The sequence below is a fragment of the Tamandua tetradactyla genome, chromosome 23, assembly GCF_023851605.1.
Source record: "Tamandua tetradactyla isolate mTamTet1 chromosome 23, mTamTet1.pri, whole genome shotgun sequence".
Classification (NCBI taxonomy): domain Eukaryota; kingdom Metazoa; phylum Chordata; class Mammalia; order Pilosa; family Myrmecophagidae; genus Tamandua; species Tamandua tetradactyla.
The window spans coordinates 38,904,880-38,919,512 of record NC_135349.1 but is presented as its reverse complement, the minus strand read 5'-3'; the positions used below and the strand labels follow the sequence as shown (position 1 = coordinate 38,919,512).

The window sequence follows — 14,633 nt, the reverse complement described above, 5'->3', positions numbered from 1 at the left end:
GCCACATTTGAGTTCTCAGGCCAGAAGGAGTAGGACACATTGCCCCCCCACCCCCCAACTGCTCTCTACCGCCTTCTCAACCCCATTCTAATCGGTCTATTTCTATTAATAAACATCTGGATTGAACTTCCAGCAGCCTCACACTGCTGCCTTTAATGGTGACAGAGAATACAAGAGGTTGGCATTATTTGGGGGATGCCCAAACTCTGAAAATGTCTGCTCACCCTGGAAATAAAATCTGTTAACAAAGATATTGTGGATATGGATTTCTGGCCTTGAACCAATTTGATTTATTTTTTTAAAGGGAAGATTTTTTAAAAGATTTTTAAAAATCTCTCAAAGAATTTCTCAAAACTCCCCAGTTCTCAATGCGGTCAGACATCAATAATGTATGTTAAGGCTGTGTTTTTATTTATTTTTTTATTCCTTGCTGTCTGCCAACAGTCCTAGAGGCCCACCCTATTGAGTGTAGGTGAGAACAGTCTCAGTCACAATGGAGAACAAGCCTGGAATCACACAGTGAGTGGCCAGACAAGCCCCAGGGTCTCCAGTCTCATCCCCTCAAGGAGATCCTTAGGCTTCTCAACTCCCGACCTACTTATCGGACCTCACAGTAGACTCATAACGGGAATGTTGTCTGTCAAGGGCCATTTACCTTCTATTTCTCCCTCTGTGCCAGTTTTATCTGTTGACCTCCCACCCCAAACACTTTCTAGTTCATTATGCAGAGAAATCCTGCTTCCATGAAGTGGGAATAAGGGAGGACATTTTCTAATTGTGCCAGGTGAGAGCGGGAATCCAGAGAGGCAACCACTCCCTAAACAGTTTCCAGGTCCAGACACATCTCCACCTTCCAAGGCACCCTGCTCCTTAAAAGGCTAAGATTGTAACCTTCCCCACGCTGCAGTGCCCAGCCTCAACTCCTCATCTGCTTCCCACCTTCCAGAGTCCATCCAAATGTCTCCTGGTCTACTGTCTCCTCTCCTGTGCCCTTCATCTTTGTAGGATAATATTTTCTTTCTTTTTTTTCCTATTCTCCCTTCCTCCCTCCCTCCTTCCTTCTTTCCCTCTTTTCTCCCTCTCTTCCTTCCTTCCATGCTGCTACTTTCCAACAAGATTGAAGGAGGTAGGAAAGATAAACTCATGTGGCCAACCTGTTTTTGTTTTTCTCTTTTTCTTTATAACCAGAAGTTCTGTTGGAAGAACTAATTGAGATAAGGGAGGTGGGTTCTCTGTTCAATACTTCTTGTGTATTTAAATACTCAATAACTATTATTTCTCTCCACCATGCCCCCCCTCCCCCAGCAGCATTTTAGACATTCCCTAACATCCCCAAAGAAAAGGGTCTGTGGCCTAGGGATTGTTAGGAGATTTCTTGGACTCATAGTATATCCTAGGGCAGAGGATACAGAAAAAATGCTGTTCTCCAGGTGACTCCATTAACTCAATTAATCATTTAGAAAACTTCATTGAGAAGTTATTACTATTATTTCTATATTATGCTCATTCTCTTGATCTCTATGCACGATAACAATGGTCTCGTATAGTCTCTTGTTATGGAGAAAGGAAAAAAAGGAGAAACACCACTGTACCCTCTGCCAATGTCCAGACATTGGAGAAATGCATCTACTCTGCCCTGTGGAAGCTTTTCCACCAGGTCCCACAAAGGCCTAGCATGATGACGTGCACACACACATACACACACACACACAAAATGGAGAGTGGTAACTAATAGGCTAAATGATATTCCCCTGGGTCTCCTGGTGCCTGAGCTCCCCTGCAGGGCTCCCAATCAATACAGGGTTCTGTGTCAGCAGCTTGGCTGAGTTACTAAGATTACAAATGAAAACCAGCCCCCAGAGGGTGCAACATTCCTGTAGCACAGAAGGAAAGCATAATTCTTGCTTACACTGAGCTTTGTGATCACTTTCCTCCCTGGATAGCTACTCTTGTAACTTCTTTCTAAGGCTGCCAATCTTATAAAAAACACACACAGCCCCAAACTTCTGCAGAGATCAAGTCTTTTCATCTCTCTATGGCTATCTCTATTTCCTGCTGATTGTTTCAAATGGAATAGCTCTTCTTATAGCTTTTAAAAATATATTGAATAAATAGTAATAACAACAATGAACATTATTATTCCATTTATTTTATTTATTATTATAATTCTCAGTTTCTTTGTCCCAACTCTGTGCCAGATATTTTGCTGTGTGCTACATAGTCATTATCCCTAAACCTTGTCCAAACCACACGACCCATGTATGGAACCATATTCTGGTAAATAAGGAAACTGGGGCTGAGAGAGTCCAAAAAACTTAACTCAAGCTCACACCAGACAATTAAGAAGGATTCATACCCAGATCAGTCTTTCCAAAGAGCTCAGGTTCTCCCATGACCATATGAAGTTGAAAGGGCAGACTGAAGGCATAGGAAGTGCAACCTTCTTAATTGGCCATCTTCAACATCAACTGAGTCAACAAGACACAAATCATTCCCTTTAGATAAAGACTCAAAGATTCTTCCATCTGACCAAATAATGCCCTCATCTATGACCTTCAAGTTTCTAATTAAAAATAAAGACATCAAAATGAAAAAGGAAGGAAAATACCAAGCCATCTCTAAAGAATGGAGTGTAGGAAAGCTCTTAGAATAGAGTCACACATTCAAAGTATCTGGGAGCTAGGAGAAGTATCATGATGGTTTAATGCAAGGCCCGTCTCCTGTCATTGGGAAAGACCCTCAAGGTGGGAATCTCCTCTACAACACCCCTTGGCAGAAGATCATCCTCTTGATGTTTGAACACGTTTGGAGACCTAACAGTCTGGAAAGATCATCCCAACATTATTGATCAGTTCTAGCTATTTTAAAAAGTATTCTGCTCTGATAAGCTATAAGGTGCCTTTCTGCTCCTTATAACAGTTAATAATTATTAAAAAATAATCATAACAGCTAAGATTTATTGACAACATCATGTGTCAGGCACAGTTCTAAGTGCTTTATTTGTTATGAGACTTAATTTTCAAAACAACTCTTGAATGTAAGTGCAATTATCCTTTTTATAGGCGAGGAAATAGGCTCAGAAGCAGCTGAATACCTTGCCTGAAATCCCATGGTTAAAAAGTGGAACAAACAGAATGAGCTCTTGGGTCTACTAAAGCCCATATCTTGACCACTATGCCAAGAGGTATGGTGTAAATATGTCTCTTCCTCCACCTACTGCTCTTCAGATTTCCTAAGAAAAAGCTAACGTGCCACTTATCTTCTTTCCTCTCTTCTCTCTAGGTTCCTCCAATGATTCATTTTCTGAAGGGGTTAATAATTGAATTTGAGGTCCATATGCCAATAAAAGGATGAGGAATTGAAAAGCCAGACTTATGTTTGTAGCATCTACTGTTTTACAGAGAATTTCTGGACCATCCATCCAGTCCCATCTGTTGGAATAACATTTTGCTTTGAGACCCTTGGATTATTTAATGCTTGAGAGTAGCACAATGCTGTGACTCTATCTTAGCTCCTTGTTCTCTAAATCTCAAGGACAAGTCAAAGGTAGCTTGTCCCTCTAAGGTAGCTTGGTGGAGCTAGGTGCTGGGAGCTAGGGTGGGAGTGAGGTGAAGGAGATGACATTGAGACTTAACAGGACAGAGAGCAAATAAGTGGTGTCAAACTGGTTTTCAAAGCCAGGGATAGCTGGATTATGTTTGGAGCTAGAACACCATGCCTCCTCCCTCCTGCCCACTTCAGTTATACTGCCTTTCTCTCGGTCTTTCATGTTCACTGTATTTCCTGCTGCTACAGAGTTTTTGAACATGCTGTTCCCTTTGCCTGGAATACTTTTCCTTCTCTTTGCCCAGGTAACTTCTATTTACCCTTCAGACTTCAGCTCAACCAAACCCACATTTTAAATTCTCATAATGCCAAATATATCTCCTTTCCAGTGGGAATCATTTTTAAAATTTTACTTTTATTTCTCTAGATATATACTCATTGTTAGGTCTTAGAAAGAAAATTCTAAGAGCAAAAGAAACTCTTGATGCAGAGTCCCCCTCAGCCCCCTCCTCAGCATTCTTGGCAGGTCCAAGGATCCAGATACAAACCTGTTACAAGCCCCCATCCAATCAAAAAACAACACAACACCTAGTGGGCACCCTTCCTTCCTGGTGTCACTGTCCCTTTAAAACACAGCCTCCAGAACAAAGTGCAGGAACCATTTCCTTTTTCTTCTTGCTGGCTCCCCAGGCAGGAGCCAATTTCAGGCTCCTATCTGCTTTCTCCCTTTTGCTCTCCCACCTGCTTCCTCCCCGCTTTATTCCTTCAATAAATTTGTTAATCTTTGACTCGCTGCCTCGTGTGGAATCCTTAATGACTCCATCTCTACCACTAATATTTATCTTCCCCATCAGGAGTAAACTTTATAAGAACAGACTAAGTGTGACTTTCCTTCACCATTGTTTTCCAGTTCCTAGCTAGGTACCTGGAACATAGTAGGGGCTCAGTAATTGTTTTTTGGATAGAAGGTGCATGAGTGACAGACAGACTAGGAAAACACAAAGTGAGGCACAATGGCCAATAAGGGCAAGTGTCAGAAAAGCTAGTGTGAGCAACAGAGTCAGTGAAATCACCTGGCACCTCTCATCAGGCTGTTGTTCATGGTTACTTAATGACTGGTGCCCCAGAAGTATATAGTGCACAACAAGGACAACTGTACCTGGTGGCCTGTCCAGAATTTCCGATTAATCTAAATTTTTGTAAAGATATGCCAGATCTATTTAAGATCAAGGGCGGAAAGGCACACTTCATCATTTGCTACCCATTTAAAGCAATTCTCCCCCAGCTACCATATTTGTTTTCACTTTTGCAACAGTGGCTCTACAATCCCCACCCCAGCACTCATAAAGGATTGGTGAGCACAGTGTAATAATGCCACAAAACTAAGTTCTCTTCATGGATTATACTGATGAATCATCTGAGATGTCTGGCATTAATATGCCTTTTTCTACCATGCTGCTTAGTTTCTGGATCCAGCATTCTAAAAGCTAAAAAAAAAACAAAAAAAACCCCAGAAGGCTGAATGCCTTCCTTCTGGAAAATTCACATCTCTCCAAGGTGATAAATATCTATAAGTTTTCCATCCATACGAGACATTGTCAGTGTTCTCCTTTATGGAACCAGTCTATGCCCTACTGCCCTCATAGCTCTCTGATATATAATGCAGGAAGGAAGGGAGACTGGCTCTCTCCTTAAGCTAAGATTCCCTAGAAGACCCCACACTAGAACTACAAGACCAGTTGAGGTGATGGGGCATAGGCAATCCTTTCCCACCCACCCCCACTGTAGAGACAATACTACCAGTGACTGACATTAAAAATCAAGCAATGTGTTCTTGCATGTGTCAAGCCTTGTAAGTCATGCCCCAGCAAATCCGGCCAATTCACTTGGAAATGCTCACAGCTAAAAGTAATAGAATGGCCAGTAAACAAACAGATGTCTCTCTTCACATCACAAGAAGGCAGCTGGCATTGGTTAAGTAGTCAGGCCAGCATCTCTACAATTCACTTGGCTTCTTCACAGTCTCTTCTACCTCCGGGCTGTTCTACTTCTAAGTTCTACTGTCCACAATCTAGGGAACATAAAGCGGGAAATGTGTGTGTGTGTGAGAAACCGAAGTAAATTAAGAGTAATGGGTTAGGGGAGTGTACCAGGTACATCTATCTCCTTTTATCAAAAGCAAGCAAACAAACAAAAAAGGCAGATGTTTCCCAGGGGCTCCACTTTGCAAGCTGTTTTCATCTCCTTGAACCATAGCTATGCAATATGGTCACTCCTAGATTCAAAGAAATCTGAGAAACAAAAGATTTTAGTTGGGTACATTTTTCCCTGAACAAAATGGGGGTTCTCTTCATAAAAACAAAATTTTCCTCTTCATAAGGAAAAAGAGTGAATATATGTGGGTTAGGCATATTTCTGAATTCTCAGCCCAAAACAGTTTGGGTTCCCTGAATTGAAGATTTCTCCAAGCGTCTGAGGTGCTCAGGTGGCATTCTGAAAGGATTTCTTCCTGCCACAGAAAATCCGGACTTTCCCCTCAAGAACACTCAAATAATGACAGTTGGTAAGGATGACTGAAATACGCATGAATTGTTAATCAATGTTTTACTTTATGATTCTCTAGATAAATAGGTACACAATGTACATTTTGCAACTGGAATCATATTTGTGTACCTAGTGGCTTAAACAAATAATTCTGCCTTAGGTCATAGCCCATTACCCAGGATGTAAATGGAGTTCAGCCATATCTTAGTGGTATTAGAATTGGAGAAGCCGCCATATCTCACGAGAGCCTCATAGGTATATTGATTGTGATTCAGTGTCTGCCTTTCCATGATTTGTCTGCCTGAGCACTTGTTACTGGTCTGGGAGAAATTACTCATCTCAATGATTCTGCAAATATTGAGCCCAGAACTCTGGCTAAAGCTAAGGAGATCTGAAGGGAATAAAAATATCAGGTTGATGTCTATTGTGGGTTTGATTCACCAAAAAAGATGTTCAAGTCCTAACTTTTGGTACCTGAGAATGTGACCCATTTTAGGAAATAGGGCCATTGAAGATGTAGTTAGTTAAGTTGAGAAGAGGTCATGTGGGAGTATGGCAGTCCCTAACCCAATATGACTAGTGTCCTTATACTAAGAAGAGAAGAGACACAGAAACAAAGACAGAGAAGAGGAGAAAGCCATGTGAAGATGGAGGCAGAGGCTGGAGTGCTGCAGCTATAAGCCAAGGTATTTCAAGGATTGCCATGCACAGAAGCTAGGAAGAGGCAAAAAATAAAAAGGATTGGTCCCTAGGACCACTGGAGAGAGCATTGCCCCTGTCATCTCCTTGATATCAGACTTCCAGCCTCCATAATTGTAAGAGAAAAACTTTCTGTGGCTTCAAGCCACCAAGTTTGTGGCGCTTCATTCAGGCAGCCCTAGAAACCTAACGTAGCCTCCAAGAGACTGTGGGTGGAACACTGTGATATTAGATAACTTAGTTGGTCTCTCTGGGCCTCAGTTTACTCAAAGGACCATTGGGAACATCAGCACTTTCTTAAAAGGGTGATTTTGTGAGTTAAAGAAAAGAAAATTCTTGTAAAATATCTAGCATGGCCATTTCTACATGGTAAATGTTCAGGACATGTTACTGTTATTACTTTAACAAAGGAGATTATGGCATTAAACTCTTCAATTTTCATCAAAATCTGGCAGCCCTAATACTTGAGGTTCAGAGATAAGAACATGGTGGCTGGCGTCAGCTGGAATGCAAGTTCAAGTCCCTTTTCTTCCACTTAGTACTGCATTACCTTGGGCAATTTATTTAACTTCTTGGAGCTTCAGTTTTATTATCTGCAAAATAGTTAAAACTAATGTTTATCTCATTTGATTGACTATTCATTCTACAAACACACACCTTTATCTACGATGTAATAGACGCTGAGAATACAAATATCATTTAGTCATAGTTCTACCCTTTGGAATTTAAAGTCTAGTGAATGAATGTGCAGAATAACTTTACAGGTTTTGATTTATTGAAAATCTACTGAGTGCTAGAGCCTTTAATCATATTATCTTATTTGGATTCTCATAACTTTTCTATTTCACAGATGAGGAAACTGAGTTTAGAGAATTCAAAGAAATTGCCCAAGGCTCATACAGTACACGGCCATGTCAGGATTTGTACTCAAGTCTATGTAACTTCAAAGCTGTGATAATGCTGCTTTGGATGCTGTTGGGAGCAAAGCTCTGGGCACAGTGGCTGGCACATGGAAGTCACTAAGCAAACCAAATATCATCAAGTTTACGGTACCTTGGGGTATTAGTGCTGCAGGCTCACTGAGACCCCCTGAGCCAGTTCAGCCTTATGCACAGGTGAAAATTTGCACAATTTCATGGCAACTGGATTCATCTCCAGCTGCTTCGTAGGCATAGATGCATGGGGACTTGCTGTCATCAGTTTCACAGCTAAGTTCCAGAAATGATCAAGTAACAGAGGTAGGCAGTACGTGATAGCAGAACAAACACAAATAGCCTGTGATGTCAGTAGACTGGCCTAAATTACTAGGTGCTCTTTGAAAGCACAGCTGTATCTAAAGCATATGATTACAGACATACACAGAATCTGTCAAGAATTCATGATGACTGTCTTTAAATTTCCCTAAATTGGGTACACTAAAAATGGACTGACACCCTTACAAGTAAAATGAATAATAGTAAATAACAATTGCATTTATTGAGCATTTAATATCTGCCAGGCACTGCGCTAAGAGATTTGCATTTATTTTTCATCTAAAATAATCCTTTGAGTTGGTTACTATAATTATTCAAGTCTTACACTTGGGGAAACTGAGGCTCAGAGAGGTTGATTCACTTGTCCAAGTTATATGCTTCATAATTGGAAGAGGTAGGGCTAAAAATAAGGTCCAACCGAGTCTCATGTTCTTATAAACTTGACCATGGAGAGACATATCTCTTCTAGAGAGAGATAGAAGATCCTCAGCATTCCCCCATCCCATCTGCACTCCCATCCCCATCCCATCTTTGTTCCCTACTCACCCACTCACTGTACATCTTCTCCCCATTTCATTTCTTGATCCCTGTCAATATTGTCCACATCCCAAACTTGAGCAACTCCCCTACAATGTGTGATTTTGTCATGTGCTTCTAAAACATGTTCAAAAATGTTCTTAGGTTTTCCCATACCTTGTCTCATTGCAGCCCTTTCCCTCCAGAACTACCCGGGTAACAGAGTGAGTACAGTTTTTGAAATCAGATAACCTTGGGTCAAATCTCATTTCCCTCCTTTCCCTGCTGCATAAACTCGGTCAAGTTAGTGAACCGCTTTGACCCTCAGTGTCTTCATCCATGAAATAGGATATCAATATCTATTTCCTGGGAGCTGTCAATAGGAATGCATTAAATGAAAAATTTTGTGCATACTAATTTGAAATATGTGGAATGCCTAACACATGAAAGGCAAAATAACTTCTATTTTCCTTCTCTATACTCCATATGGAGAACACATACTCATCTTCGAAAACCCAGATCCAAGCATCCTCCTTTTCTCATGAGTGGATTTTGCCACTCCATCCTCTCTGCTATGGAAACTCTTTGTGTCTCTCTCTGATTAGCACATTTCAAATTGTTTTTTTAACCTATTTGCCAGACTATCTTTTCTGTTAGAAAGTGGCTTCCTCCAGGGCAAAGGCTTTGTCTATATTTGCATGTAGTCCACAGGGTTTACCACTGCCTTACTACACAGTAGGATAAACTATTATTTGACAATTGAATGCACTAAACTGCATTCACACAACTACCTGCAGGGGTGCCTTGGCGAGCAGGGTCCTCTGCTATCTTCTGTTTTGGGCATTGTCTCAAACCCACCATAAAAGCATCTATTCAAATCTACAAGAAACCAAGAATAATTGAATAATTAATCTTTTTGAGCATCTATCCTATGCTATGCACTGCCTTTTACATATATTATCTCTATTTCTCAGAGTGCTCTTCGAGGTCACTGTGACTGGATTGAGAGGAAAAGATATTAAATCACGTCTGTATTAGTCTCTTCCCAGCCCCCTCTTATGGGAGAAGATGTTGGTCCAAATCCTAGGCTCTTATTCATTAGGCAGAATTCAAATAATGCTAAAATAGGGCTGAAAACTGAAGAAATAATAGAAGTTATTTCATTGATAAATTAAAATTTTAAAATAAAAAAAGCAGGGAGAGAAGTGGAAAAGGAGAAGAGCTTTCCAAGTTATAGATCAACAAGCAGCATTTGGGGCAGTACATAGAGACAGTGAAACAGTTTTGCAAGTAATCATTCCTGAGTGTGTGAGATACTGAAACAGAGGGATATAACTAAAGAAAAGTTTTAAGAAATATGTGGGAATTGAGATTTTTCCTTTATTTTTCATTTTCTCAAAAGGTTAAGTGAAGCTTTGATTTGTTTCACTCACATTATCTGATGAACTACCATTTCCTTGACTAAGACGTTGTGTAAAGCAGGGCCACTTGGGCCCTAGTTAAATGTAGGTTATAGTGTATATTTGTATTCTCATGTTTAAGTTGGGAAGTTGGGGTGGGCTATGGGTTTGGGAGAAACAAACTCAATCTCAGTCTCTCTCTCTCCTTCTTCCTTCTCTCTGCCTCCTTTTCTCCCTTCTGGTTCCCTGCTGTGACCGATTTATTTAGCTAAAGATGCAGAAACTCATTGGATCAAAATAGCCATATGGGACAGAGGTCTTCGCGGCACCTTTCAGTATAGTCTCTCTCAGCTACCAGGGTCACTGAAAGGTACACATGTAGATAAATGCCCAGATCAGAAAAGTCACATTCTTGCCACAATTTTTCTTTCCAAATACTCCAGGTGTGCAGCAAAATGGCAAAATGGTTTCCCACTTTTTTTCAGTGGGATGACATGTTTAGAAAATTTGGGTTCTCGTGATTTTCAAACCCAAATTCACTATTTGCAAGGCCATGTCCTCAGCAGGGCTGATGGCAAAAAAAGAAAAAAAAAATGCAGTTATTTCCTTTGTCTCCCTGGAAAAAAAGTACCTGCCCCTGGCATTCTAGGATTCCAGAAAGCTTAGTTGTTGGCCACAGAAAATGTAACCGATGCTTGGCTTTTCTCACAAAAAGCAATCACAAATGGAGCAACTGATGCACCTGTCCACCTTGTACCTAAAAGTCAAGTCCCATCAGATAAGGCCCCAAATCAAGCTAACAGGTTGGCCAAATAACTCTTAAGAAAAATTCTCAGTAGGCAACCAGTAATATGAATTACTGAGATTTATTAGGGGAAAAAGCATTGAATAATTCAGTTTCTTCAGGGGCTTCAGATCAAAGATTTTTAGTTCAATTTTTACTTTATTTTGCTCTGAATAGAAACAGGCAATTAAAGATGTCCAGTGAAATTTGTTTTTGAGGTAAAAAAGGTGCTAAGACTGTGTATTGGAATGCTCTAAAGCACTCCAAATGTCAAATAGTAATGGTCATAAAAAGGAAAGTTGAATGTTAAAGATAAATTGTGCAATTGAAATGCCATAAAAATGATAGTGTCTTGCAGAATTTTAACTTTATAGAGGTTTAGAACTGCACCGCGTTTCTTAAGATTTTCTCCAAAACCTCATCTTCAAATCCCCCAAATTGGTGAAATTGAGGCATAATCCAGAACTTGAACCCAAATTTCTTCTCAGGTAGTGAACTCATTTATTAATTTGGAAAGCAAGAGCTACACATGTATGATGGGCAACTTAATTTCTCCCCATATGTCAAATTTCACTGACATCATTCAATATTTCACAACACATGCTTCTCCAAAAACTGCCTGGCACCTCCACAAGGGGAAACATGGTCAAGTTTATACAGCTGGAATCTAGGAGAACTGTCACGAAAGTATTTCCTCCAAAGTATGTTCTCTAGTAGGATATATTTGGGTACCAAGGTATCTTAGTTTGCTGTGCTGCCACGACAAATACCACGCAATGGGTAGGCTTAAACAAAGGAGATTTATTGGCTCATGGTTCTGAGGCTGGAAGTCCAAAATCAAGACACCAGCAAGGTGATGCTTCCTCCCCAAAGTCTGTACCATTCTGGGGCTGGAGCCAGCTCTCCCTGGGCTCCTTGGCTTGTGCCCCTACCTCATGTCACACAGTGATAGCATCTCTTTTCTCTTCTGGATTCCTTTGACTTCTGGTTTCCAGATCCTCCCTGGGGCTTTCTCTCAATGTTTGACTTTCTTCTGCTTACAAAGGACTCCTCCACTAATCCAGATTAAAGGCTCACTCTTGTTCAGTTGGGCCACACCTCAACTAAAAATAACATCTCCAAAGGGTAAAGATATTCAACCTGCCACATGCGGCATATTATATCCCTTTCTTAGAGATATTCAATCAGCTGTCTAAAAGTTTGTAGACACTCATAGTAAAGAGGACACCCATGTCCCCTCTGTCATTCAGATCAGTCATCTAGAAGAACTTTGCAAACAAATACTCTGAAAGTAACTCCTCAAAACCTCTGAGTTCCCAAGTCTATGTTTAAATTTCTCTTTTCTGAGCAAAGTAGATTCTTTGGAACCTGAAATATGATGGTATTCCTTCCATCCAGAGGTTTCTGGGGGCAAGGGGGATAAACCTAATCCAGAGATTTTGCAGGAGAACTGGTGTAAAGCCACGGAAGGTTAAGGAAAGTATTACCTTCTATGGAGTTGCAAATATTTTGTGGAACCAAGAGTGCAGAATCAGGAGGTGGGGGGAATTAAGGGAAAGCAAATGTTGGAGATAGAAGAGTAAAAGGGTTTATGAACATCTGCTTAACATTCTGAGTGATTGCCTAAAGCGATGATTCTCAAATTTCCATGTGAAGCAGAATCACCTGGAGGGCTGATGAAACCAGACGACTGGGCCTCACACCCAAAGTTTCTGATTCAGAAAGTCTGGGTGGGGCTTGAAAACTTTTATTTCTAACAAATTTCCAGGAGTTTCTGAAGCTGGTGAACCGGGGGCCCTGCTTTAAGAACCACTAGCCTAGACTATTTATTTGCCTAGAACAGCTGGCATGAATACTCAGACCCATGGCCTTTAAGCTTCTTTTTACTGGAAAATCCTTTTGTACATGATAGCTGTTATTGTTGTTGTCATCATCACAGCAGAGGGGGTGGTGGTTTTATCCCTACCCAGCAGCCACACCCCCATCCTTGGGCCACACCATCCTCCACACTATCTGGTGGAGAAGGTCAATCACAGTGTTTCCCCTTTACCTTGGGAGTGGAGTGATGCCTGAGCCAACCCATAGAAAGCTCTAGCTATAATCTAATACCAGTGGTGGGGAGGGCGCAGATGAAGGGAGTGATAGGACTTTGGTTCTTTATTGCAGGAAAAGGAGAAAATAAAATGGCACCATTGTTTGATCATTTTTCAGGCATCTCAAAATCCTGCTTCTTTTGGCAACTTTTCAATCTAGTCTCATCACTGATACAAATGTATTACCTTTTTAAAAATGCATCATTTTAAGAATGATCTCTCCTTACCCACTCTAGACACACTTCTTATATGAGCCAATTAGACTCTTATTCCTGGAAACTTGAGCCCTTTACAAGTACCAAAAAGACCCCAACCATGGAGCTTATTTATCCCAGCACTGGCATCCTAAAGTCCTTAGTTCCTGCCACCTGGATGCCAGAACTGTCACAGGTCCCATCCTTCCTCAGTCTTGATTATCCTGCTTCTCCTTTACTTTTCTCTGCACCCTCATTTCCCTTTACTAAATTCTTCTTGTTTCTAAGTAATACAGAGACGGATTCTGTGGCTTAAACCTGAAACAAGATTCTTCCGAAATAAAAAATATGCAACATACATGGATAAAGAAGTAAATGGGGAACCCAGGACCCATTTGGCAGCCATAATATATACCTCCCCCTAGCCTCAGGAACACCCAAGAATTTCTAAAGAAACATAAAATTTGTCTGGGTACAAATTGAAGGCTATGGCCTATTATATCTGCATGTGCTTGTGCCTCACTTTGGGAGATGAGAAAAAGATAAGGGCGTGGGTGGATTTGGTCATCTAAAAGGCCAGAGGATAAAAATAAAGACTGCTTTCTTGAAAGTTTTAAGTATTAATCCCTATATTAGATCATCCCTCAAAGGGTCCCCAGCTTTTAGGGATAGAAGCATGCACCCCACAAAAGACATGTTCAAGTCTTAACCAAGTTTTCCTATGGGTATGAATCCATTTGTAAATAGGACCTTTGAGGATGTCATTGTTAGTTAAGATGTGGACATATTTGTGAAAAGACCTTCAGAGATTCTATTTAGATGAGGCCAAATTTAATCAGGTGGGCCTTGATTCATATTACTGGAGCCCTCATAAGCAAGGAAAAGTTGGACACAGTCCATTAGTAGAAAACAGAAATCAGAAGACGGCAGAATGAAACAGTTCACCATGTAATGGAGGCAGAGATGAAGCCAAGCAACCCCAAGTATTGTAGCAATCCAGCACCAGAATGTACAAACTCTGGGAGAAAGTATGGCCTGTTAAGACCTTAATCTTTGATTTTTAGACTCCAAACCAATGAGATAATAAATCTACATTGTGTAAGCCAACCCATTGTGTGATATTTGTCATGACAATCCCTGGCAAACTAAGATACCCCAAAAGGCCCTAAGATATTAAGGTATAATGTCATCTTTCCATCCCTCTAGGTTGTATTCTCATTTCATCAGCATAGATGGAACCAGATCTTAGGTACCACTATTATAATATATTTCAAGGTGTGGTATTAGGTTCAGGTGTCAACCTGGCCAGGTGAAGGTGCCTGGTTCTGTTGCTGTAGAGGTGAGCCAATGGTATGTGAACCTCATCTATTGCTGATTACATCTGCAGTCATCTAGGGGGCATGCCTGCTGCAATGAATGATGTTTGATTTAATTGGATGGTGCTTAAATGAGAGAGCTCAATGTAGCACAGCCCAAGCAGCTCAGCATACCTCATCTCAGCACTTGAAGCTCAGTCCAGGCCTTTGGAGATGCAGAAAGGAATCACCCTGGGGAAAGTTGCTGGAACCCAGAGGCCTGGAGAGAAGGCCAGCAGAGATCGCTTT

General features: G+C 40.9%; 1 long non-coding RNA gene across 3 annotated transcripts in view; it reads right to left on the bottom strand.

Moving 5' to 3' along the window:
- LOC143666632 (uncharacterized) overlaps window positions 1–14,633 on the bottom strand; it is a 124,434-nt gene that overhangs the window by 79,623 nt on the left and 30,178 nt on the right. The window contains exon 5 of one of the 3 annotated variants that reach the window (XR_013167709.1): window positions 9,246–9,437. The exons of 1 other annotated variant lie outside the window; for it this stretch is intronic. This is a non-coding gene — a long non-coding RNA (uncharacterized LOC143666632). Of the gene's footprint in view, window positions 1–9,245; window positions 9,438–14,633 lie in introns of those variants that run through there. One more of the 3 variants, XR_013167707.1, reaches the window with a different exon arrangement.